Source organism: Pseudophryne corroboree, chromosome 10 (assembly GCF_028390025.1).
Source record: "Pseudophryne corroboree isolate aPseCor3 chromosome 10, aPseCor3.hap2, whole genome shotgun sequence".
Lineage (NCBI taxonomy): Eukaryota > Metazoa > Chordata > Amphibia > Anura > Myobatrachidae > Pseudophryne > Pseudophryne corroboree.
In genome coordinates this window covers 111,161,062-111,184,213 of record NC_086453.1, presented here as the reverse complement: position 1 = coordinate 111,184,213, position 23,152 = coordinate 111,161,062, and the positions used below count along the sequence as shown (strand labels likewise).

The following is a 23,152-nucleotide window of genomic DNA, read 5'->3' as shown; positions in this document are numbered from 1 at the left end:
TGCTATTCTATCCTGCGATTATTTTCTGCACTCTCTCATCCACATTTGGCATGCACCCTGCAATGCTGACCTTAGTAACTGGGTTCCCCAGTGGACAGCAGAAGTGCCTACCATTTCTTTTTCCTACTTACAGTCTATTCAGTTTTTCAGTTCCTACCTCTTATTGGATCACACTCTGTGATACATTCCACCTCTATACACTCTTTCATCCAATATACGGGTAAATTTAGGCGACCAGCAGTCACGCTCATTTATTATCTACAGTCATACCACAATGGACATGCCCGATCTCATCTGATCTTGGAAGCCAAGCAGTGTTTGGGCTTGGTCAGTACCGGTAAGGGGGACCTTCCGGGAATACCAGGTACTGTAGAAACAAGATTAAGCTGCACTGCGATACTTACCTTGGAAAGCAGAAGTGTATTTTACTTATTCCTACACCAGATGATTTGGCACATACACTCTCTTATTGCTCATTCGATGGCAACAGATGTGCAAAAGCAGAAGTGACTGGTCTCTTTATTTCACCTATATTCTTTTCTTATTCACTTGAACATATTTCCTTAAAATGGGTGCTTTATCACAAATATATTACATACTCAAGATTGTTTTCGGTCATTACATTTTTCAAGACTGAACCTTCAATCTGGTTTCAACTGTGGGGGTAGTGGAGTTATATAGCCCGGCAATTGTTCTCAACTTACTTAAGTGCTGATTATTGGCCCTCATTCCGAGTTGTTCGCTCGCTAGCTGCTTTTAGCAATATTGCACACGCTAAGCCGCCGCCCTCTGGGAGGGTATCTTAGCTTAGCAGAATTGCGAACGAAAGATTAGCAGAATTGCGAATAGAAATTTCTTAGCAGTTTCTGAGTAGCTCCAGACTTACTCAGCCATTGCGATCAGTTCAGTCAGTTTTGTTCCTGGTTTGACGTCACAAACACACCCAGCGTTCGCCCAGACACTCCCCCGTTTCTTCAGACACTCCCGCGTTTTTCCCAGAAATGCCAGCGTTTGTTCGCACACGCCCAGAAAACGGCAAGTTTCCGCCCAGAAACACCCACTTCCTGTCAATCACAGTACGATCACCAGAACGATGAAAAATCCTCGTTATGCCGTGCGCAGTAAGCGACTAATCGCAATTTAGCGAAAATCGTCAACGAGCGAACAACTCGGAATGACCCCCATTAAACAGTCCTGATTGATTCCAGTAACGAGAACAGTTGGATAGAAATTTTCGCTCTGATCTATATTCTAACAGGTGATCTTTTTATTCACCCTAAAGCTGTTCCTTCACCTGATACATTATACTACATTTTTGCAGCCATCCCAGACAAAATTAACCTATTAAAGAAAAGGATTGGAGGAACTAAGTGAATACTTTTTTTATGTTAAAAAAAAAATTCTGTGTGATCGTCTTTACATTTTAAAGGTTTATTATAAAAGTTATGTTTTTATATAATATTTTGATCTACCATTATTACTTTGGTATCCGGACTCCAGGTCGACAACAAAAAGGTCGACACACCTTAGGTCGACGCCAATTGGTCTACATGCCTTAGGTAGACATGGACAAAATGTCGACATGGACAAAAGGTCGACAAGAACAAGGTCGACATGGAAAAAGGTCGACATGAGTTTTTCACGCTTTTTTTCTTTTTTGGAACCTTTTCATACTTAACGATCCACGTGGACTACGATTGGAACGGTAATCTGTGCCGAGCGAAGCGAAGGCACCATGCCCGAAGCATGGCGAGCGAAGCGAGCCATGCGAGGGGACGCGGTGCACTAATTGGGGTTCCCGGTCACTCTACGATGAAAACTACACCCAAAAAACATAAAAAGCTCATGTCGACCTTTTTCCATGTCGACCTTGTTCCTGTCGACCTTTTGTCCATGTCGACATTTTGTCCATGTCGACCTAAGGTGTGTCGACCAATTGGCGGCGACCTAAGGTGTGTCGACCTTTTTGTTGTCGACCCTGAGTCCCAGACCCATTACTTTACATTATATTACAAGTGTGCCCCAGATAGACTATACAGTCTCTTTTGCCCTTGTGCAAAACCCCCCACAATAATATACGGCAGTATCACTGGACATATATGGCAGTATCACTGGACTGGATTTATACGCCAGAACCGCTGGAATTATACGCCAGTACCACTGGAATTATACGGCAGTATCACTGGATTTATACGGCAGTACCGCTGGACATATACGGCAGTATCACCACCAGGGACGTGCGGTGAGCTAAATGGCTCAGGAGGCACTGGTTAACCCCAGAGCTAGATTTACATGCAATATATGAGCCAAAGGGTACATCTGGGCATTATACACAGGTGCAGCAGTAGAAACTCCAGGAAATCTGGTGAGTTTTGATTAGAGATGTGTGGAAAGGATACACAGGTGAGGCACTGTCTCACCTGCCATAGATGTTTTACTCCAGAGTTTGGGCTATAAAAATTATTAGAATAATGCAAAGAAGATATTTCAAACAAATTATCAGTATATTTCATATATTTTATTCAGTCAAAACTCTGGTTTAAACGTAAGTATGACAGGAAAGGCTCTGCCTCACCTGCCTCACCCCACCACACGTCACTGATCACCACCACTGGACTGATGCAGGATAACACAGCACCACTGCAATGGACTGGACTTATACAGCAGCACTGGACATATGGCAGCAGAGGACACCACCACTGTGACTGGACTGATGCAGCACAAGACACTACCTCTGTACTGATGCAGGACAACACAGCACCACTGCAAAGGACTGGATTTATACAGTAGCAATGGACATATGGCAGCAGAGGACACCACCACTGTGACTGGACTGATGCAGCACAATACACCACCACTGGACTGATGCAGCACAAGACAGCACCTCTGGTCTGGAGTTATACAGCAGCACTGGACATATGAACGCAGAGGACACAACCACTGTGACTGGACTGATGCAGCAAAAGACACTAACACTGAACTCATGCAGGACACTGAGGGCTGAGACACGTCCTCTCTCTACACTCTCCAATGCTGGAGTGAAAATGGTGGCGACGCGCGGCTCCTTATATGGAATCCAAACCCCGCAAGAATCCAACAGCGGAATGATGACGTTTTGCCTCGTTCTGCTTTCTGAGTTAGGCAAGAAAAAAACCCCAAAAAAATGTTAGGGACTTGCCCGACTACTGAGGTCACCTGGACGCGGTGAGCAATCCTTTACTTATGGCCATAACTATGCGAAGAACCTCGCTCAAAATGCAAAATTTTATTGCAATGATTATTATTAATAAATTGGTAGTGTTTGAATTGTGCACCTGCAACTTTGTCTTCGTATGCAGTATTTCATAGATACATCAGACATTGACCTGGTTGGCACAGCCTAACTTGAGGAGTAGCCACTCATCACCATTAGGTGGGAGTCTTGAGGAATTTTTTGTTTACCATCAGTGCCGGCTGATGGAAGTTTGCATTTTTTGCTTCAAGTCAAGTTAGGAGACCCATGACCCAACCTTCCCTGTCCCTTCCTCTTGTCAGGTTAGGTGTGTTGCCTATATTAGGTCCCCCCTTTTTCGGTTAGATGTTGCTTGCGTGGCTTTTCCGTTTGAGTTTTATCTGATTGGTTAGTTAATAATGTTGTTCATCATTTTTTCTACAGGTGTGCGTTTAGATGAGCAATTCATTTGGATGATAGGTCACTCATTTGTGTATTGAGCGACTCGTTCATTGTTTGCGGCGGATGTCGCTAGATACTCTGAAGCCTTTTTTCTGTGTTGGGTAGGTAGGAGGGGAATGCATTGGGAGGCATTCCGACAGAGATTGGATGAGGCCATGGATTTGTTCGGCTATCCATTGTTTCTCATTGTACATCTTGGGGGCAACGATTTGACATCCAGGTCGTCTCTGGACCTGAGATGCGATATTAGGCGGCAATTGCTGGACTTGATTGTAGAATGGCCTTTCTGCAGAATCTGGTGGTCAGACATCATCCTGCGTTTGATCTGGTATGGCGCTGAGAGACCATGGGGTATATTTACTAAGGTCCCGATTTTGACCGAGATGCCGTTTTTTCTTCAAAGTGTCATCTCGGTAATTTACTAAGCAGAAATCACGGCAGTGATGAGGGCATTCGTATTTTTTTGCAAGTCCAAGAATAAAAATACGAATGAATACACCATCGGTCAAAACGCGGCTGTTTAGATATGAATCTCGGTCATTTACTAACAATTCGTATTTGTAATGTCTACCGTGAAAATGCATTTGCGGCCGTGAAAAAATACAAATCGTAAAAAAGTCCTAAAAAAAACCAGACCTGCTTTTGAGAAGCGTGTTTACATGTGTAGTCAATTATCCATTACTCACACCTGAATGTTTGGCCCTATAAAAGGGTCCCAGGCACAATTGGAAATTCTCTCACTCTGAAATGGCGGCTGTGGTGTGTGCTACAGATTTCCTGGTTGCTGGGGGATACCTGAGACTGGTCCATGAGTCTGGAAGAAATCTGGGCCAGGTAAGTGAACATGGTCAGCAGGTTGTACAGGTGCCGCGGAGGCTGCGCCAGCCACGTTTTTTTAGGGGTCGTTTAAACTTAAACGCATTGTCTGATGACAGGGTCATACAGATGTTTCGCCTAAATAGAAACAACATTTTTCGACTGTATGACCTTGTCAAACTGGGACTAGACCCTGAGACAGCACGCTCTCGCTCTGTCTCAGGCCTGCACAAACTCCTGGCTGTGTTACACTTTATGGCTACTGGGAGCTTCCAGGCTGTGACAGGCGACGTTATTGGTATCTCCCAGCCCACCTTTTCTGAATATTTGAATCAGGTGAGTTGAAAAATATATACACGTCTATGTCTAAGTGTTGCTTCTGTAAGGTCTTATAACACAGTATTGTATTGAATACAGATCATGACACTCACCTTAGATTTATTAATGTCCACTCAGGTTTTGGATGTCTTGGAACCACATATAAATGCCTCTATCTGCTTCCCTACCCAGGAGTCGCAGTGGCATGCTATCAGGGTAGCTTTCTATGAGCTTGCTCACATGCCCAATGTGCTGGGGGCCATAGATTGCACACACGTTGAGCTGAGACCACCTAGGGGCAGACAATATATATATACTAATCGGCATTCTAGCCAATCAACTAATGTCCAGGTGGTTTGTGATGCAAATCTCAAAATTATGAGTGTGGTTGCAGGTTACCCTGGCGGCTGCCATGACTCCTTCATCCTCAGTCAGTCATCTCTCTTTGATAAATTTGAGGACGGACAAATGCCTGATGGCTGGCTGCTGGGTATGTTCAAAGTGTGTTGTGTGTATGTGTGTTAACTACAAACACCATTTTTTTTTTGTGTAATTATTCATCAGACACATGTACTAATGTTGCCTATATCTGTATTTCAGGTGATGGGGGTTATGGCTGCTACTCTTGGCTACTGACTCCATTGTCCCAACCTGATTCTCCTGCTGAACACAGTTAAAATCATGCACATAAGGCTACGCGGAATGTGATAGAAAGATGTTTTGGGGTGCTGAAATCTAGGTTTCGGTGTCTGGATAAATCTGCAGGCCTTTTGTTGTATAGTCCCTCCAAGGTGACTAGGATTGTGTTCTGCTGCTGTTTTCTACATAATCTGTGTTTGAATCAACATCTGGCACATGATGATGTAGAAAACAGTCAGCAAGCAGAGGAGTTAGAAACATCTGGTGACAGTGTGAGTACAGATGTAGGGAGGCAGGTAAGGCAAGAAGTGATTCTGCGGTATTTTACCGGTAAGTTTTTTTTGGATGTAATTAACCTTGACTAAACACTTTGCAATACATTTTTGTAAGTGTGAATGTGTGTTTTCTTACTTAGTGTTTGTTCTTTATAGTGGTCTGTACATTTTAGTTAGTGATTGTTCAAAATACATTGTCATTCATTACCCCAGTAAATAATACACACGTAGCGTGTTCTACAATGTTTGACACAGACACCGGAAGTTGTGTGATTTGAATAATAAAAGTTTTATTGTGTTACTAAAATTATATTTTGTTGTTATTTTTTTTTCTTGTGTGTGCTGGGTGCCGTGCTTTGTGCTGGGTCGCTGGCACGTGCTCGGGAGGATCTACGAACAGGGGAGGTTACTGGGGTTTGGCTAGGGGTCATGGTTCCTGAGCTGGAGCTCACTTGTTGTGCTGCCATCAAAGTGATGCTTTGGCTTAAATTGTGGATGCTGGCATTCAGTTGGTTGGCCACAATCCTCGACAATGACTCATTTACCACCTGATTGTGTTGGACCAGTTGGATGAGTGCTTGCTGCTGGCGCTGTTGCTCATCAATGATGCGCGTTAAATTAGCCAGCATTTGAGTGTTGTCGGTCCGGATTTGCTCCATAGAAGTGGCAATTCTGCCTACCTGGACAATCAGTCTGCCCGAGTTCCTACTAATGCGCGGCAGATGATGGGGCAGACTGGCAAGGTGTTGGGTGTGGGCGTTCAGGCAGGCATTGTTTTGGCTCTGTTGGGTTGCCAAACTGGACCAAAAGTCCGCGGACATTTGTTGCTGGGGTGGAGCTTGGAGCAGTTGTGGACTAATGAAGGGTTGGGGGATATCCTGCGGCTGGGTTGCCTGGGTCGGAACAACGGGTGTTAGTTGCAGTGTATAGGTGGCCTGTTGGTCTGGTTCCTGCTGGTCCACGTCGGCCATGAAGGTTGGTTCTGTATGGGGTGGCCAACATGCACTGTTTAGTTTACATTTAATATATTTTGTAGTCCTAAACATTTCCAACTTAATAATACTCCGGACATTTTTATATTTGAGTTGTGTATTTCTAAACGAGTAATCTTTTGTTTATAAAAACATATGTCCCATCACAGGCGTGCACATAGACTGACTGGCGGGTTCCACACCTAACTACCTCTCCTCCACAGCATTATAGTGTTCTCTCACCTCCCCTGTCCAGGATATAGACTGCTCACCTGGATGGTCCAGAGGAGCGGATCAAGTAAGCAGTCTACATCCAGGACAGGGGAGGTGTGTGAATACTATAATGCCGTGGTGGGGAGGTAGTTAGGTGAGTAAGTTGCTCTTCTTTTTCTGTGCACGTGTGTGGACTAAATTTAGTAAGATGGGTGGTCATTTTGAAATGTGATGTTGGCCATAGCAAACAATTAGACTTTGTTAATTTTTGCATTTGCACCTTCAAGAAGTTTATTCGTGAAATCAGATTGGTTGTTATGGCAAACATGTCATCTCAACTGCAAATCACATCATAGTAAATGTACTGTGTCTAAATTTTTGAATGTGTTTAGTGTATGTTTTTACTCACCAGATAACTGAGGTGATCGGGGCTCATCACTTTGGGGACTACTCAATAGTGCCTGTGGTGGCTGGGACAAGACTGCAGAGATGCGCCGCCTGGGTGGGGAAGATGGATCCGCTGATTCCAAATCCACACGGCGCGTCTTACTTGGCCTCCTGGGTAAGTTTACAGAGCCCTGTGATGGGCGCCTTAGAGGGCGGCTTGCAGAAGAAGAACCTATGTGAATAGATAAACATTAATATTTTGTACTTCTATGTGTTTGCAGAATATGTGACTACAGTGAATTCTTACCTGCAATCCCAGCACCCACATCAGTTGGCAGTGGCCTGTCTGGAGCGCTGGTCTGGCGTACTGTTGAAAAATTTAAACAAACATTATGACCATACTTGGAAAACACATTGTTAACTGCAAAACCTTAGTGTACTGTAACCATTTTGTACGTAATGTAAAGTAAACTAATTTCTGTTTAAGATAATCTGGATTACTTAATTTGGTGTGTATTTAAAAATGAACATGGTGTTGCACTAAATAATCCTGAAACATTGATGAATTGTGTGCAATATATTGCAGAGATTGATTAATTGCTAATTGACCCAAACATCATAAAAAAATTAGATATGCAAAAGAATTCAAAACACACGAACAAATACAAAAAAATGCAATTAGATACAACAGCTATGGACAAGCAATATCTCAGATTAAATATTGGAACTACACATACCAGCATGCACTGCACCTTATTTAACATTCACTAATCTAAAAACACAGCCAAGGCATGATGGGAAATGTAGTTTAAAAACACAATTACAGCTTAAGGGTGCACAGGCCTGCACAACATGACCAACACAATGTATGCATACTTAAAAAAACATTTACATTTTGCAGCATGATCAGTTTGGAATGTTTAAAATTCAAATATAAATAAAAAACTCACCATCCTGCCTTGGACGGTCCGAATCCCGGACATGAGTTGCAGACACCACTTCTGCAGGAATCAGTGCCCGCACAGGCTCCTCCCAATCACGATACGTGGCCCGGAAAGGGGGGCCACCCCCGGTTTGGCGGGCTGATTTTGCCTCCTTGGCCATCTTGGCCTTGACACGGCGCTTGTTGTCGTAAAACCTTTTGCGACACGTGTCCTCAGTCCGCCTCACCACACCATCACTATTAACTGCATGGATAACTTTCCCCCACAGGACAGACTTCCTGCGGGAGGACACCTTGGCAACATCCTGGCCAAACAATTGGCGATGATGCCTCATCAGCTCCCGCACCAACGCCATGTTTTCAGCATAGCTGAACTTTACATTGCGCCCAGTCTTGGTAGTGGTGCGTGGCTGCGGAGCCACAGCACCATCGCTATCACTGGAGGACGCAGCAACAGGCACCCCCTCCTCCTCCTCACTAACCTCCTCCCTCTCACTACCCCCCTCCACCTCACTCACCTCCTCCCTCTCACTAACCTCCTCCACCACACTGACCTCCTCCCTCTCACTAACCTCCTCCACCACACTGACCTCTGAGTCAGACATAACCAGGACAAACTACAGAAAACACAGAAAAAAAAACAGAAAACACACTCCTCCACTACCGCTACACACCACACAGCCAACACACACACACACACACACACACTCACTCACTCACTCACTCACAAACAATGACAATAGACTTTAAAAAAAAAACAAGGACAAAAAAATTTACAAACTTTGAAAAAACAACACAACAAGTATGACAAGACTACTTACACACACAGTACAGCACTCAACAATCGCTAAACTCCTCACAAAAACCACCAAAAAATCCACCAAACTCACCAACTCCAAATACACCTTCCTCTCTCCTCTCCAGTCTCCACTAGCTAAACCCACGAGGTGCGGTGTGTTTGGGGCGTTTTTATAGTAATGTGCACAGACACTCCTCCATTACGAATACAACCAATCACGGACTAGTGACAAAAACGAAACTTAGGAAAAAAACGCGGCCGTGCACGGACAAACACTGCCGTAACAAACATGTGACGCAGTCGTAAAAAAACACGAAAACACGGCCGCAAAACTACCAAATCGGCCGCATTACACACCAGAAAATCACGAATGACATCGACATCGAAAAACACGAAAATGCAAAATACGACAGCTTAGTAAATTAGTCGTAATAAATTCAAAAAGTTGCAGTTTTACACTTTCGATGTCATTCGTGATTATTCTCCCACCAAATCGGGAGAATTACGAATGTTAGTAAATATACCCCCATGTGCCATAGAATTGGTACGCAGAAGGGGGAATGTGGCTGTGGTATCTTCTGGTGGATTTGTCATTTCACACCTGAATATATCTTATAGAGATCATGCTCTGTTCCATGGTGATGGTGTGCATCCTGCAGATGAGGGTATGTATAGGTTTGTGGATTACATTTTTAGGGGTATTCAGTTGGTCTAGGGCTGGTTAGAGTAGGTGGCGGCGCAGGTTTTTTAGGTTAAACATTCGAGTTGGCCGGTCTCAGAATGGCTTATGTGTAATTCTTGATAGGATAGGTACATTTTTACCAGGGCGCAGTTCAGTAAGGGAGGAGTCTGGGCATGGACAATCAGTGGCGGACCAGGGGGCATCACCAGACCATGTTGGCCCTCCTTTCTCCTTCTACATGGCTGAACTGCTGCCTCAAGTCGATGCTGATGTGGGCAGATGACCTCATTGGTTTGTGGTGTTGTCCCTGCAAGGTTTGGGCAGTTGTCCCTGCCTTGGCGAGTCGGATGGGCAAGTAAGGTGGCAATTGGCTCTTCCTTGCCTGTTGGGCAGTTGGCCCTGGTTCTTACAGGTAAAGTTAAGGTTTGCTTACGGTAGGCCATTCTTATCCAGCCACCATACTTTAGTTAGCTTAAACTTAAATAGTTTAAACCCTTTCAATAAAAAGCTGACCCCATTTCACCACAATTATAGTGGTCCGTGTATTTATTTATATAAGAGGTGGTGCATAGAGTGTGAGTGCATCGGCCATGGAGAGTTTAAATAGGTGGCCAAAAACACATTTGTGATAGGAAGGGATAGAAGGTGAGTATCTCTGTGAGAGAGCCACGTCAGGGGTAAGGGTAACGGACTTTGAGAATAGTCCAACCAATTTCTCGCAAAGTGGCCGAATCCCTGATAAGTTCCCGAAGATGAGTCCGTCCATCTTTTGAGTTGTTTTTCAGGTGTATGGCAAAATCAGTGGAGCACTTTACTAAACATTTCCCTGTGGATAACACATTTTTATCCTGGTAACAAAGATCCCCCTCCACTCATCAACCTGTAAGTGCAAATGTAACTCTGTCTCTCATGTATGTAATACAGGCAATCTCCCTCTTTTTGTGTTCTAGGAGAGTTACTGTACAGATGGGTCCTCCGTTATCTTTGCTGACTGAGGCGTTAGTCACGATCAGGCATACGCAGCGTACCTGGGCGCAAGGAGGCGCACCTAGTCGATGGGAGGCGCACAGAGCGTTTGGCGTTACCTTTGAGTGTAATACCTAAGATCATCCACCAGATGTCGCTTTTTAAAATCACCAATGCGCAAGCGTGTGGTCTCCATTAAAATACAATACTGAACTACAGCGTAAGAACTACTTTACTGGTGTGTCTCATTATGCTACATTATGCTACAGTATGTCATACAGTCTATAACAGTATATACAGTACAGATGCAAATAGTACAGCATATACAGATGCAAACGAACAAGTTACAGATACAGTATGGTCTATTGATGTTAGGGATATGTGAGCATCTTGTGTATGCAGACACAACTAATGTGTGAAAGGAATAATGTAGCTCAGTGACTTTACAGTATGTACAGTGCACGAAATGAGCGTCTGAATCCCCTAATGGCATAAACGAACACCAATGGGAAGGAATAGCTCTTTGCAGTACTTTTACACATGAACTTGAGAATCTTCCAGGCAGTGTTGTGGGCAAGCGATGAAGGCTCCCACCTGCCATGCTGAGAGTCCCGAGTTCAATTCCCAAAGTGCCAATCTTTTTTTATTTTATTTTTTGTGTTCCCATGACATTCACTTTATTATTATTTTTTCTGTGTAATCCATTGTAAAACATTCAAAGGAAGGGTGCACACAGGTTTTACATAAATCGGGGTTAATCTGCAGGAGTGACTCATTCGCTATCTAAAATATACAGCGGTAATGAGCACCTATAGACATACCAGTAAATATAAATTAGTGTACTCTGACGCAACTAACTGTTTGATCAACACAGTACTGTAGATCATCGGCGTTAGAGAATCTGTGTTGTACATTATAAGCTGTCCGTGTAATTGGTACTCTAATAGAAAAAACTGTACAATGATACTAAGGACAGTGATTTGGCATCCAGGAACTTAGGGAGGATCTTTTATCTCTCTCCATTATACGTAGAAAGATTAAACTTGCCACTCTACGTTACAAGCTGTTCGTGCTAATTAGTACACTAGTAGTGTACTAATTAGCACGAACAGCTTGTATTGTAGAGTGGCAAGTTTAGTCTTTCTATGAATAATGGAGAGGAAAGCTCCTCCCTAAGTTACTGGATGCCAAATTACCATACTTAGTATCTCTGTACAGTATGTTCTGTTAGGGTACTAATTAGCTGTTTGTGCTAATTAGTACTCTAATAGAAAATACTGTACAGAGATACTAAGGACAGTGATTTGGCATCCAGGAACTTAGGGAGGAGCTTTTATCTCTCTCCATTATACGTAGAAAGATTAAACTTGCCACTCTATGTTAAAAGCTGTTCGTGCTAATTAGTACACTAGTAGTGTACTAATTAGCATGAACAGCTTGTAACGTAGAGTGACAAGTTTAAACGTTCTATGTATAATGAAGAGAGATAAAAGCTCATCATAAATTCCTGGATGCCAAATCACTGTCCTTAGTATCTCTGTGCAGTATGTTCTATTAGGGTACTAATTAGCTGTACGTGCTAATTAGTACTCTAATAGAAAATACTGTACAGAGATACTAAGGATGGTGATTTGGCATCCAGGAACTTAGGGAGGAGCTTTTATCTCTCTCCATTATGCATAGAAATATTAAACTTGCCACTCTACGTTACAAGCTGTTTATGCTAATTAGTACACTAGTAGAACATACTGTACAGAGATACTAAGGACAGAGTTTTGGCATCCAGGAACTTAGGGAGGAGCTTTTATCTCTCTCCATTATACATAGAAAGATTAAACTTGCCACTCTATGTTAAAAGCTGTTCGTGCTAAATAGTACACTAGTAGTGTACTAATTAGCACGAACAGCTTGTAACGTAGAGTGACAAGTTTAAATGTTCTATGTATAATGTAGAGAGATAAAAGCTCCTCATAAGTTCCTGGATGCCAAATCACTGTCCTTAGTATCTCTGTGCAGTATGTTCTATTAGGGTACTAATTAGCTGTTCGTGCTAATTAGTACTCTAATAGAAAATACTGTACAGAGATACTAAGGATAGTGATTTGGCATCCAGGAACTTAGGGAGGAGCATTTATCTCTCTCCATTATACATAGAAATAATAAACTTGCCACTCTACATTACAAGCTGTTTATGCTAATTAGTACACTAGTAGAACATACTGTACAGAGATACTAAGGACAGTGATTTGGCATCCAGGAACTTAGGGAGGAGCATTATCTCTCTCCATTATACATAGAAAGATTAAACTTGCACCTCTACGTTACTAACTGTTCATGCTAATTAGTACACTACTAGTGTACTAATTAGCACGAACAGCTTGTAATGTAGAGTGTCATTTTTAATCTTTCTATGTATAATGGAGAGAGATAAAAGCTCCTCCCTAAGTTCCTGGATGCCAAATCACTGTCCTTAGTATCTCTGTACAGTTTTTTCTATTAGAGTACTAATTAGCACGAATAGCTTATAATGTACAACACAGATTCTCTAACGTCGACGATCTGCAGTACTGTGTTGCTCGAACAGTTAGTTGTGTCAGAATACACTAATTTATATTTACTGGTATGTCTCTAGGTGCCCATTACCGCTATGTATTTTAGATAGCGAATTAGTCACTTCTGCAGATTTACCCCAATTTGTGTGAAACCTGTGTGCACCCTTCCTTTGAATGTTTTACAATGGATTACACAGAAAAAAATAATAATAAAGTGAATGTCACGGGAACACACAAAATTTTTTTTGACACTTTGGGAATAGAACCTGGGACTCTCAGTATGGCAGACGGGAGCCTTCATCGCTAGTCCACAGCACTGCATGGAAGATTTTCAAGTTCATGTGTAAAAGTACTGCACAGAGCGATTCCTTCCCGTTGGTGTTTGTTTATGCCGTTAGGGGACTCGGACGCTCATTTCGTGCATTGTACATACTGTAAAGTCAATGAGCTACATTATTCCTTTCACACATTAGTTGCGTCTGCATACACAAGTGTTCACACATTAGTTGTGTCTGCATACACAAGTGTTTTAACACATTCGTTTGCATCTGAATAAACTATTTTTTTTCTTTTTTACTCTGTCCGTCTGACCATTGGTCACCATCTGTGTGTACACTATGCTGTACAGGACTGCATATTAACATTACAGTCTTCACTAACCATTTGCCAGAGCTTGTACTGTAGATCAATCCGCCCCAATTCAAACTAAAGTACTGTATTAGTGAAGCATTAGCCACCCAGTGGTGGAGATGTGTATTGCATGCTGAGTATCTAGTTGTGCATCAACGCACCTGTCTGTGATTAAACTCAACAACCTAAGCTATCATCTAGGCATGACTAAACTTCCGTCCAGGCACAGAAACAGTCAAGATAACTGAGGAACCCTCTGTATGTCCCTTTTGTGATTAGGAAAACATAGGATGAGTCACTTGTGAATCCAGTGACTAAACTGTGAAAATACCAGTGACTAAACTGTGAAAATATTTAAAGCAGTCTATGAGGTAGGAGATATATAGCTTGTAAAGAAGAAATTGCATTAGTGTGATATAAATACAAATCTCTTAAAATGTTATACCAAGTGGATAAAATAATCTCAGGAATCAATAGTGTCAGGCTGAGGGAATAGGAAAATATTCATATGTCAGGCTCTAAAAGTGTGAATCGTAGCCTTATAAGCACACTTGTCGACTATTCCAGAATGGCTGGGGGGCTCCCGAAAATCAGGTGGTACTCCCAGACCCGTAACAGTAGGCAAGTCTCCCAGAGCTGGCCAATACCCATGACACAGCTGCCCACTTTCCAAATGTAGTGGGCCTCCACTGATGTGCAATGCCGATAATCTTGGCTTTGTATAGCAGGGGCATGGCCACAATGATGCAATCATGGCTGCCATGGCCCCTATACCTCTTATTATGCCATGCCATACCCCACACCACCATCTATGCAGCACCACGCACCCCACCCCCTGCCACGCTGTTCCAACCTGAATGCCCCCTCTCAGAGAATACAGGGTTTGAGAACTGTAGAGGACAGCCAGTAAGGTATATGTGTGAGTGAACAGGACATCAGATACATTTCTAAAATTGGGAGTACTAATCCCTCCTCTGATTTGGGAAACATTAAGTACATTTTAGCTAGCATGGATTTCCCATTCCTCCACACATAGACCTTGATATGGGAATAAAACAGATTAAACCAGGAATTCAGATTCATCTACATTAATAAATGATGTTAGTAAGCACTACTATATAGTACAATTTTCATGGCTGCTAACCTGTGTTTCTGTAATTCATATAATCCTTTGTGAAGGTCTCAAGCTTACTTAGTAGAGAGAAAAAATTACACTATTCTTCTTTAGTGGAAATAAAAATACTCAAGTAATTAAGAGAGGCCCTTTGTCAAATGTATCTATACATGAACTAAAAAATGCTAAAAGTGTTTACATGTGTGTTAAACTAGGCATCTAAGACAGCACTGATAGCAAGTGGGGAGGACTCTGGGTGGGTAACAGTCCCAATTTATCGTGAAAGTCTTGGACAATAGGGTCTCTATTATCATAAAATTGAAAAATCTAATACTGAGGTTGAATAGCAAGAATGTAAATGAACAGAGAAAGATGGCAACTTTGTCTCATGACATTACTGATAGTAAACAGAGATATCAAGAAGTCATATACTCAAGCTGTTGGTGATTAGCATTTGGCCTCAATTGCATTTATACCAAATGTGTGATGGATAGCCCTTAACTATCCCATTGAAGTCTGGCAGAGGCTTTTTCACATATATTTAGAGAATAAAAAGCAGGTCACCAGACTGAGAAAATGTTTCTCGGAAGTTAAATGCTTGCTGGATCTTATCATAGGCTTGCATCCTCAAAACATATACTACCTGATGGTAATTCATTAAATGAAGAAGCAAGGGATTAAGTTTGTTGCCAATTTTATTCAAAATTATAAGCAGAATTAAATAGAGAAATCAGGCAATAGTTTTAGACATTGGATGGATAATTGCCCAGCTTTGGTATAGCTATTTTCTGATCTTCTAACATCTCCATGAAAAAAGAACCAAAGTACCCAATGAGACAAGTGAACAGAAATGGTTCTGAACCTGGAGAGAGCAGAGAGGCATCAGTAGTAGAATTTCATATTGGTACAAGGCACTGACATATTTTAGTTCTAATCAACCAAGTAGCAGACTTACCACCAGACAGCACATGGACCGGGTTCGGAATGTAATACCGCCGGCCGGGATGCCGAATGTCACTATCCCTAAATCGGCATCCCAAGCAGTGGAATGATTGCAGGGTGGTGAGTGCAACAAAGCTCCTTGTGGGCTTGCTGCACTCACCATGCTGCAGGCTCAGTGGCGAGGCTCCCTCTATGGGTATATCGGCGGTTGTATGGTGCCCCTGTCTGGATCCCAACGTCTGTATTGTGACTGTCGGGATCCCGACAATCGGTATACTAACTGCATACCCATGGACCCACTGACATGCAGGGCCATTAAATGATGTTGGATCAGGGGACCTGCCATATTGCAGAAAGAAACCCCTTACAACTGCCAAAGACTCTTAAGGCAAGCTGGGTCCAATAAAGATTCTGGAAAAGTAGACAAAGCTGTGTCAGAAAACCCTTGTGGAATAGGCAAGCTACTAAGGAAATCCAACACCAGATGCTGCAATGCACCAGTGGGTGCTCCAGCAAATTCATCCCACAACTCTACAACTAGACGGCTCACCGGATTCGTGTAAGGATTAGACTCAGTGCCACTGACTATGAGGGATTCAGAAGGCAAAATCAGGCTGCCACTAATTAAATAATAAAAAAAGAGTCTCCATAGACAAGTGTAAAAGCGAGGTTTTGTGGAGACAAGTTCAAACGTGACCACACTCTATGCCCTATTGGTGCCCCCAGTGAGCAGTTCTTATCTCACGGTCAAAGGTGTATGTACTCACCAAACTTGTGGTTACTCACCAGACTTGTGGAATTATGAATTGCATCATACCTAAATGTTATAATATAATCAAGTCTCCTTGGCATAATAATAATAATAATAATAATAATAATAATATAGTAAAAATAGAAATACAGACAAGAGTGTCATTCTTTTATTTGTTATACTTTTATTTTTTTCTTTATTACTATTGTGCCAAGGAGGCATTTTCTTTTACTTTATTTAACTATCTGTAAGAAAGGGAAAGCTTACACCACCTAAAGCTGTATCACTACATATCCCCTTCTGAGCTATCTGTATTGAGCAAATATCCACAACTTCCAGCATCCCTAAATTTGATAAACATGTTGTTTGTATGTTATATAGCAGTTACCTATTGCTGGAAATTGAGATACAAATTTTAATAGGTTAATGGTGCCACATAATTATAAACTTTGTTCATTACCACTGTAGGCAAACAGACATATATACTAAGTGAAATAATATATAAAAAAATAAAAGTTAATTATTTCATGGAAGTAAAATGCATTTTATGGAAACATCCCTATTGCAGACTATGATCAGAGAAAATCAGTTTCCAGTCTGAAAATTGGATTTTTCTGAAACCATTTTTTTCTCTTGTAATCCCATTTCCCATGGTCCGCTTTATCCCTTTTTTATTCGGTTACAAGATTTTATTTTATTCCTTCCATCTGGCTGTGTTTCTGTGACACTTGTTTAATTGAAATATTGTTTGTGGGCTTCTGTGATTATCCAAAAGACCACTTAATACATATTTCTTCTCATTTAGTTGAACACTAGTAGCAAAATGAAACAGACACATCAATAAACGTACATATGCTTTAAGGTTTAATATTTTTCAAATCGATATTTGCTGACCATAAAGGTTAAAAAGATTTAAAACAATACAGATAGAAAATAATAATTCAATGTATAGAACCTTGTAATGTATACTTTTAGTGTATTCTACTATAATCAGGGTTTTAAAATGTAAATTAGATGATCAATCCTTTATACTCAGGCCTTACAAAAAAATATATTAGGTATAGGAACTTTTCATATAGAGAGGTGTAATTGACGCAGCAATCTTATGGCATCAGTTTGACAGAAGCCTTCCTCCTCTATCGTTGCTGTTGGGGATGCTGTTCCTTCTATTAACTCTCTTGGGGAAATGTAATACTGTAGCCTGCTAGATGGAGGCATCAACATGATTCTGGTGAGTGAGCAATGATTTAAAGTGAGAAATTGAAAAGGCAAAAACATCAGGCAGACTCACCAGAATCGCAAATCTTGCAGGCTATTACATTTCTCCCTGAGACTCTAACTTCTTTGACTTTCCACTTCTCTCCATTACACCCTCATATAATGAAACTTTGGGGTACCAAAGGAGAGGGAGGAACAGTCTGTACCTTGGCCCATGCTTTCTGTGGGGCCTTCCGTAGCTGCATGCACAGCCTGGGGCAGAGACGGCCCTAACCAATATGATGCCCTAGTCAAGATTTTGGCTTGTGCCCTCTAGCACTACCGCTAGTTCCGCCTAGGACCCTATACCGCTTTCCCAGCACCATCACCCCTAACCCATAGCAGTCCTCATTTTGGTGCTCCCATCCCTTAAATTTTAAATAAGAACAGTGCACACATTTAGTGCGCAGCCCAAAAAGGGGCGTGTTCTTGATGGGAATGGGCATGGCCACACAATAATACCCCTAATTCAAATTACGCCATAGAGTAGTACAACTTTATTCACATTATATCATGCGATAGTGTCCCTTATTCATGGTACATCACACAGTAGTACCACTTTAACTTATATATATATGTTACTCCTTACAGTAGTGCCCTTTATTCACATTACATCACACTGAATTGCTCCTTATTCACATTACACCACATCATATTGCTCTTTATTCACATTAGAACACACAGTAGTCCCCTTTCTATTCATTACACCACATAGTAGAGCACCTTATACATGTAATGCAACACATTAGTAATGCCTTTATACTAATGTGTACCCCACAGTAATGCCGCTTACACATATGACACACATTATTAATGTCCTTATGAACATAATGCACCTTACACATTATGCCAACCTTTGTAAATGCCCTTATACACATAATGTCCCTTACACATACACTGCACGTTATTAATGCCCTTATACACATAATGACACACATAATGCCCCTTACACATATGTCGCACATTATTAATGCCCTTATACACATATTGACACACATAATGCCCCTTACACATACGCCAAACATTATTGCACAATCAGCCCACCCACACACAGCACTCACACGGCCGCTAACACTGTGACCTCTGTCTTTGCTTTGATACAGATGTGTCCTCATACATCTTGCCTCAATAAGCTATGCAGCAGGGGATGCCTGGTGTGAATCAGTTGGCAGCACCAGCCAGCTCTGCTAATGTTGTGCGCCTTTTTTTGCAAAAATGCATTGCTATGTGACTAGGATGCACAAGCAGCTTCTGCTGATTAAAATTATATTCAACATGCCTATAGTCTGTGTGTGACTGTGGCTATATCTGCATAGGAAGTGCTATGTTACAGTGATTTCCAGGTATCATTTTACTCAGCAGAAGCTACTTGTGCCCCATGGCATTCCAAATGCCCTAGGCATTTGCCTAATTTGCCTATGCCTAGGGCCGGTTCTGGCCTTGGCAGGGTCATAAGATCATCCCAGTTGCCCCGAGGGTCTTCTTATTAAATATGACATAATCAGGAATGTTATTATCAACCAGTTTAAGACATAGATCACCTCCAGCTTAGGCAGTAACTGGATCTCACCGCATAAGCTGGAGAAGATCTATGTCTTACACTGGTTGATCATTTTATTTTGGTTTTAGCCTAGGAAAAATTGAGGCTGCAGAGGTATATCCTTTAATGACATTTCCAGAGTGAATTGATCCTCAAATGGGTCACTTTTATACTAATTCTCATTATTCCTGGAGACTTTTAACCATCATTTGGATGAAGCATCTCATTAGTTCCAACTAATTGGTTTATTGGTTTATTTTGATATCTAATCCATTACCCCACACCAAATGGGAGTTACTGTAATCGTATAAAAGCCTTTGAAAAATTGAGGCTGCAAAGATAATATCCCCCTAATCATTTTCCTGAGTGAATTGACCCTCAAATGGTTCACTTTTTATTCACATTTTCTTTGTGCTTGGAGAATTCCAACCATCATTTGGATGAAGTATCTCATTAGTTACAACTAATTAATTTACCTTGATATTTAATACATTACCTCACACCAAATGGGAGTTACAGTATTATAATAACATAAAAGTCTATACCTGATGTGAGAATTATATATCCTTACACTGTCTGCTTCATCTACCCTTGAGGAATTCCATTAGGACAAAACAGGTACGGTTTTGATATGCAGTATCCACAAAACCAGGAGATTCTCACTTACATGAAATTGACTTCTTTAATCTCAATGTCATTGGTGCAAATGTGATACTTATTCTCTTTGTCATCTTTCGGAATACTGCTGCCTTTGTTCTGAAAGTTTTTAAACTTTGTATTGATTTTATGGAAAATAAATGAAAAATTCTGTATGTTTCTGACTTTCTAACTGGATGATTTACGGGATCCGGTCTGAAGATCGACAGTGTCTAGGTCGACAATGTTTAGGTCGACCACTATAGGTCGACAGTCACTAGGTCGACATGGATGGAAGGTCGACAGGGTTTCTAGGTCGACATGTGCTAGGTCGACAGGTTTAAAGGTCGACACGAGTTTTTCACATTTTTTTGGGGGGGGGATTTTTTCATACTTAACGATCTACGTGGACTACGATTGGAACGGTAAAGTGTGCAGAGCGAAGCGGTAGCGGAGCGAAGGCACCATGCCCGAAGCATGGTGAGCGAAGCGAGCCATGCGAGGGGACGCGGTGCACTAATTTGGGATCCCGGTCACTTTACGAAGAAAACGACACCAAAAAAAAAAAAAATCCTCATGTCGGCCTTTAGACCTGTCGACCTAGCACATGTCGACCTAGAAACCCTGTCGACCTTCCATCCATGTCGACCTAGTGACTGTCGACCTATAGTGGTCGACCTAAACATTGTCGACCTAGATACTGTCGATAAAACGAACCACACCCTGATTTACTGGGTGGATACTAAAGTAGTTTGATATATTGAATAGGGAATTGGCTAACTCCATTCCCAACAGCGCCCTCTCAAACACTTTCTCTCTCTCTCTCTCTTTCTCTAGGTGTATATATATATATATACATATATATATATATATATATATATATATATATATATATATATGCACTGCTCAAAAAAATAAAGGGAACACTAAAATAACACATCCTAGATCTGAATGAATGAAAAATTCTTATTAAATACTTTGTTCTTAACATAGTTGAATATGCTGACAACAAAATCAAACAAAAATTATCAGTGGGAATCAAATTTATTAACCCATGGAGGTCTGGATTTGGAGTCACACTCAAAATTAAAGTGGAAAAACACACTACAGGCTGATCCAACTTTGATGTAATGTCCTTAAAACAAGTCAAAATGAGGCTCAGTAGTTTGTGTGGCCTACACGTGCCTGTAGATATATATTTATAAAGAGTGGGACAGGGCCTAAACACATGATATAAGCATGCTGTGTATTTAAAATCCAAAAGATGCCTGTGAGCATTGCTCAGATTTGTATAAGTCAGTGTAGGGACTGACCAAATGGGAATGGCCGTGAAGGAGCTGGTCAGCTTAACAAACTATTGCAATATTTTGGAACTAACATTCCCTGAATTCAGATGAATTACAGTTTGAAGTATTAATATTAGGTGAGTGCAGAATTTGTATGATTTTTTTATTTAAATAGTGTGGTCACAATACCACTGGCACCGCGGATATATGAATGCTGTGGGTTTTTGCCTATTGTTTATATAATTTTTTGTGGTCACACTCTTTCATGCACCCCTATTGTCCATATGTAAATTAAATGTTAAGAAATTCCCTAGGTGTTTTTACTGATATGCTTGGGTGTGGTTCCTGTCTCTTTAAAAGAGTGGGACAGGGCCTAAACACATGATATAAGCATGCTGTGTATTTAAAATCCAAAAGATGCCTGTGAGCATTGCTCAGATTTGTATAAGTCAGTGTAGGGACTGACCAAATGGGAATGGCCGTGAAGGGGCTGGTCAAATTAACAAACTATTGCAATATTTTGGAACTAACATTCCCTGAATTCAGATGAATTACAGTTTGAAGTGTTAATATTAGGTGAGTGCTGAATTTGTATGATTTTTTTATTTAAATAGTGTGGTCACAATACCACTGGCACCGCGGATATATGAATGCTGTGGGTTTTTGCCTATTGTTTATATATATATATATATATATATATATATACACTCCCAATGAGAAAGGCACTCGGAGACAGCAATACAAAGAACTAAGTGTATTGGGTCAAGTTCTTTCAAGGTGTCAACCTCGTCCTCAGGACCACACTTATGGGTAACATATCAGCAAACATACCTCATCACACTTACCCAGCTTATAACCCTTCAACTGCGCCGTCAGATGCCGCCAGGCTCCGGAACCCGCTGACCGGAAGTCGCTCATTATGACGCACTTCCGGTGAGCACTCACACTGTCACCCTAGCAACGAACAACTTGCGTTCCACCAGGGAGCCGGTGCGTTCCAGCTCAGTCAGCTCACACCTGACAAGAGCTCCAGCGGTACCAGATAACCAGGGGACATCCGTGTCACGGCCTATAGGAGACATACACAAATAATATACATATTACAAATACAGACATACAGTGTAAAAAATGACATCTTAAAAAATACAATATAATATTAAACTACAGAGATAGACAACAATGTATATACTATCACAGAAGCATATTAAGTCAATGAATTCCAATTAACTTTATCATCGAGGCCTGCTGGTTTAATAGTACCAAGCCTCACAATCCACCTCGATTCTTTAATCAATAGAGCCTGAGCTCTGTCACCTCCTCGTAAAGAAGCTGGGACATGATCGATCATGAAGTACCCGATCGATTCCTGGGGGTACTTTAACTCAAGAAAATGATGTGCTACTGGCTGGTCCACGTCCCTACCATTAAATGTCAGGCTTAATGCAGATCTGAGAGCATTCATGTGCTCCTTAAATTTACGGGTGGTCTGCCCAACAAAGTATAAACCACAAGGACAGACCACCACCTAAACCACAAATGACGTATTGCACGTCAGTACATTCCTGATATCATAAACCTTGTCCAAATGTGGGTGTTTGAATTTTTTACATCGTAACATAAACTTTCAGGTAGTACAAACATTACAACTATAGCAACCGGGCGGCTGCAAATGCGTACATGGATCCCATCGCTGATTTTGTGGTTGCACCGCGTTTGTGATGCGACCCGAATCAGTCCCATTGTTCCCCTTGATGATCAGATC

The 23,152-nt window shown here is 41.5% G+C and overlaps 1 pseudogene; it reads left to right on the top strand.

The window, feature by feature from the left end:
- The first annotated feature begins 256 nt into the window (after window positions 1–256).
- LOC134968199 (5S ribosomal RNA) lies at window positions 257–376 on the top strand (annotated as a pseudogene).
- Window positions 377–23,152: the final 22,776 nt, after the last annotated feature.